A 6,000-nucleotide genomic window follows, 5' to 3' on the forward strand; every position below is an offset into this window, starting at 1 on the left:
ATGTATACAAGAAGGAAACAATAATGAAGGAACTTATGTATCACACCAATCAAATGAGTCAGTTTCCAGTAGTATTATTATTTAGGAACTAATGAGACGGGTAGTAAGACAAGGGTACTTTAAGAAGATAGGATCTAGATGGTATTCCTCAATCAATGATGGTCTTGAAACATCAATCAATTATATATCTTAACCTTAGTGCTATAAGACCACAGAATTGGATGCATTAAGAATTGACTTGCGCCAAATTAAGAATACCACATCAAAACCAAAAACAAGTCAAGCAGTAATTGGATATTCTGATGGTGATGAAATAAAAGGATGGCCCAGAAGATGTATATGACTAACAGAACAAAGTTATGAAAAAAGTTTAATCAGCCTTGCTTACAACAACATATTTCCATGACAACATCACTCATGGCACTCTTTAAAACCGATTAGTCTTTCACAAATGGTAAAATCTCCTCAAAGATACCATACTTTTAATTTCGAACAAATAAATCAAATCAAAACAGTTTGAAAAAAAGTTCAAAGTTTAATAGAACTAAAACGGAAAATTCCAAATAATGCAAGGGCAAAATATACCGAGGTTAGAATGATCCTTAGTCAACATTTGATAAACTGTGAATTATTAACCTAAATTAACAGAAAATGAGCAAACCATTACTATTTCATGTCAACCAAAGTGCTGACTGCTTGGATGTTGATACCCTAGGGGACAAAATGTGTTCTTAGTAGCGCTGCATTACCATTGACTGGTAACAAAGCTACAATGCTTAAAAAAACAGTTACAGCATGTGGGCAGAGGGCATACATAGGCTTATGCAGAAGTACTGTTCCCAAAACCAGCCTTATAAAAGTGCCTCTAGAGTCTTTATAAATTTTAAAAAATTGAGAATAGAAATGGGGAATGTGTCGAAGAGACAACAACCGGACCATAGAAAAGACAACAGCAGAAAGTCACCAACATGGTCTTCAATATAGCTATAAATTCCCGCACTCGAAAGCGTCCTTCAGCTGACACCTTAAAAAATATACTACATCAGTGATAATGAACGCTATTCTAAACTCAAAATTATACGCAAGAAACTAAAATTAAAAATAATGCAAGACTAACAAAGGCCAGATGCTCCTGACTTGGGACAGGCGCAAAAAATGCGGCGGAGTTAAACATGTTTATGGGATCTCAACCCTCCCCTATATTATATACCTCTAGCAAGTGTAGAAAAGTAAACGCATAACAATACGCACATTCAAATTCAGTTCAAGAGAAGTCCGAGTCTGATTGATGTCATAAAATGTAACCAAAGAAAATAAACAAAATGACAATAATACATAAATAACAACAGACTACTAGCAGGTAACTGACATTCCATCTCCAGACTTCAAGTTAAACTGATTGAAAGGTTATGATTTCATCATATCAATATCAGGCACAATCCTTCCCGTTAGGGGTTTAGTATCATACCATCATAACATATATGAGCAGAACATAACCCGTGGCATGCCAACAACTGGTTTTTGAATAAATGGGTTTAGTTCCGATGCAATGTATTCTTGTCTTTCATTTTTGTTTATTAGCTTTGTCTATTTGGCATTATGTTATTTTTTAAAGATTTTTTTCTGTAGTGATTACGAATATAACAAAACTGCTTTACCCCTTTATTTTACATTTTAACCTATTATGTCTGTTTGTTTTGATCACATATTGTTGTTAATATAATCTAATCTTATGCCAGTCATACAAGTAAGAGGTTTAGCTAGCTATAAAACTGAGTTTAATCAACCATTTTCTGCATAAAAAATGCCTGTACCAAGACAGGAATATGACAGTTCTTCGTTAGTTTGGTGTGTTTAAGCTTTTGATTTTTTTCTGTTTGTTTCGGGGCATTCCGTATTTATTTTCCTTCAAGTTCGGTATTTTTGTTGTTTTATTTTTTGGGAAACCAACAGAAACTGAAGTTTACATTGAAGGCCTTCACTTTAGCAACTAGATATTTCAACTACAAGTGTATTACCGAAACGTTTAATTTTACACCATTAAACAAAATTAAACTGAAGATTTTATAGAAAAGATGAAAACAACACTACATAATTGCATTCATCTCAGACGCTTCTCTTGATATAAAGTTTTATCAGTAATGCCAAAATCCGAATACTTGAAGACTCTTTGAAAGCCAAGAACTGAAACAGTTGAAGAGCTAAATGACCCAAAACTAAAAAAAACATTGGAGGTAAACTTTGCCTGAGGGAGCTGAAACCGTAGTTTCTTTTTAATTTCAAATGATCAATATATATAAGTGTGGAGGGGTTTGTTTAAAATCATATCGGTACTGAAAAATCTACAAAAAGGAGGATATCCAAAGACACATCCTTAGATCATGTTAGTAACACCAGACACTCAATGCAATGAGCATGTTCCAATTGAAGGTACCAACCTTTAATCATACTTTCCATATAGAGCCGATCAAGATAGACTGATATCTGAAATTTAGATTCCTTCTACTCAGAAAAAAGAAATCGAGGCCATATAAAGAGAACAGACAATAATATGATCATTGTACTACCGGAAACTATCATCACATTCTATGGATACATTTACAAGGAAATTCCAACCACACGACTAACACCAGCTATGATCCGTTCAAAAAACTCACCCAAAGTTTGGATGAGTGTTACACTCAGATCAAAAACAGTATTGCCTTTCTCAATTTTATTGCCTGAAGAAGAACTAACTAACATATTGGACGAACTATACAGATAACACAGAGCACACTAACTAACGAAAATTAAATGAGACCGTTTTTGTTGTAATTTTATGCATTGATATCTTTTCAAAGCTAAGAATAATGCAGATGTACATAAATAAACTTGATGACATATGGGCCACACATGGTTAGACAACTTTGCAACATGGTAAATCCGTAATGAGTCGGTTGTCACATCATACGAATTTGTTGAAATTAAAATGTTCTCTTTTAAAAGTAATATGTACAGGTGTTTCATATAAATACAGGTGCCAATGTGAAAAGAGCAGTTGTTTTTCACACAACATTTCTACATTTTATTCTACATGGTAAGCATTGTAAATCCGTAAAGAGTCCATTGTCTCATAAAAACCAAAAACAAGCCAAACAGCAATTGGATATTCTGATGTGATGAAACAGATGGAGCGCTCGGCAGATGATTAACAGATTGGGCAGTTATGATAAGATGTTAAAGCAACCTTGCTTACGACACCATACATTTCCATGGCAACAGTACTCACGGCACCCTGAAAACCGGCAACCACCAATGAATACATTAAAATACCATCTAACCCATCTATATATACTCTTTTCGTCTTAATTTATATATATTTGACCAGAGACATATATATGTCTCTGATTTGACTTAACTTTTGAATGAGGATGAATATTATTTTGTACACATATATATGAAATTGAATAAGACATTATAAACCAGAGCATCAACATGAATAGTCTTCTAGTCTTACATGGGCTACTGTCAAAACATTTACATGTGACTATTGTGATATTCTACTCTCGCATTCAATAAAATGTTTTTACATTCTTGAAGTCCCTTGAACAACTGATTTCTTATAATTGAAAAGTATAGACATTGAGATAGTTATTTGGGAATATATTTTTTTATTTTGATTCGAACCATAATGCATATAAAGTTATGATGAAATAAATGATAGTAAGATTGATTTAAAATATCGTTTTGTAATTTAGTCTGTTAAGCCTGTCGTCATTAAAGGTTAATGGTATTTTTGATGAGGAAAAAAGACGTGCCCCATGAACACAACATTATCTAGGATGGTAGGTACAACAAAAGAGGGGTAACAGTTAAACCTCCTCAAGATACCAGACTTCTATTTCTATTTCTACTTCTACCACTAAGTGACCACCGACATTAGGTGGACTATCCTCGCCTCGAGTACAAAACCATAAGAGTCTTTTTTTAGGTGAAGATCCCAAAATAAACTTGCATAGTCAACTGTTGGTCTTACTAAAGCTGTGTATGCCTGTTCCTTGATCTCCCTATTTGATATGAAGGAAACATATTGTCCTATTAGGCAGCAACCATTTGATTTTCTGGGGAGGCTATGGATTTTTTTGGAAAATTGTTTGTTTCAACCTCAGCTGCCACTATATGTAATTCTAAAATTGAAAGAAAAATTGTTTTCGATTTGTCGCCCAAAAAATAGATTGTTGTCCGGAAAAAAAACCCCATAGCCATTGGTTCCTTCTTTAAGACGATTGGCAGAACAACGCACTTATAAGGATGGAACTGCATCATCCATCTTTCTTCACATGTGGCTTATCTTGTTGAAGAAAGTTTGCTTACAGTGATAATTTCGAATGAAATTACCATTAACATTCATATCAACCAAAGTGCTGACTACTTGGCTGCTGATACACTCGAGGACAAAACGTTCACAAGCAGTAGCATTGACTGGTGGTTGTTAAAAATTCATCAAATATACAATGCTTCAATTTGTATGCCAGAAGCGTTTTTCGTCTTCATAAGACTCATTGGTGGCATTCGTTTGATGTGTGCATGGAAGTATTATATAATAATTCCATGATGTGTGTAAGCTATTTTGCCGTTTGGTTTGGAGCTTGCCGTTTTGAAATTTCCTTGGAGTGCGGTATTTTTGCTGTTTTATTTTTTGGGGAAAACCAACAGGAACTGGGGTTTACATTGAAGACTATTAATACTGGTTTCACAGTTTCAATTATTAGCAAAACGGTTTACCTGGAACACTATGGAACTCGTTTCACAGTTTCAATTATTAGCAAAACGGTTCACCTGGAAAACTATATACTAGTATATGGAACTCCATTGAACAAAATTGGAACGATGTTAGATATTGAATGTGCTTATGGCCAGAAACTAGCATACTAAGGTTTTATAGAAAAATGAAAACAACACTTCTTAAATTCGTTCGTCAGAGGCGTTTTTCTACATTAAAAAACAACTTAGTAACACCAGACACTCAATGCAATGAGTATATTCAAATTTAAGGTACTAACCATTAATCATATACTTTATAGAGCTGATCACGATAGACTGATATTTAAAATCAGAGACAAATAATACAGTTTATATGTCTTTGCTCAAATTTGGATTCCTTCTACAGAAGTTCAAAAGACACACCCATACATCATGTTTTATATTAACACCAGGAAATCGATACAACGTGCATGTTCCACTTCTAGGTACCAACACTTGATCATAATTTAAAGGGCCGATCAAGAAAAACTGGTATCTTACATTTAGATGAATACTAAACATGTACTCAGAAATGGGAAATTGAAGATATACAACAACTCTGGTCATATGAAAAGAGAGCATACATAAAACATACCACATAACCAACACCAGCTAGCATACTTGAAACTCAACATAACGACTGTGATGTTAATTGATCTTAACACTTACCAACACTTACAAAGTGGACTAGCTTCTTTCTGTAACCATGCAGAGAGAACTTGACAACGGGAAGTCCAAACATTGATGAAAAAGGGGCAAACGTAGAACCTTTTACAAGTTTAGTGCCTGATGAAGAAATATCTGACATAATGGCTGATTTATAACTTAAAAAACATTAACGGACGGAAAATTGGATGTCCAAGTTTGAGAACAGCTAGCCTAGTACTTCACACAACATTTCTACATCTTCATGGTAAATCCGTAAAGACGGTCGGTCGTCTCATCACACGAATTTGCTGAAAATAAAGTTGTGGAGTCATCCAAATCTTCTCTTTTTACGTCATATGTACAGGTGTTTGATATGATACCTTTGATATAAATACAGGTGCGAAGGTGAAAAGGGAAGTTGTTTTAGCTCACCGGTGTCCAAAGCCTTCAAGGTCCCCATGCATGTGAGCTTATGACATCACTTGGCGTCCGTCGTCTGTCGTCGTAAACTATTTCAAAATCCGCTCTGAAACAACTGAGACTAATACCTTCAAACTTTAAGTTAATGTT

This window comes from Mytilus trossulus, chromosome 2 (assembly GCF_036588685.1).
Source record: "Mytilus trossulus isolate FHL-02 chromosome 2, PNRI_Mtr1.1.1.hap1, whole genome shotgun sequence".
Classification (NCBI taxonomy): Eukaryota; Metazoa; Mollusca; class Bivalvia; order Mytilida; family Mytilidae; genus Mytilus; species Mytilus trossulus.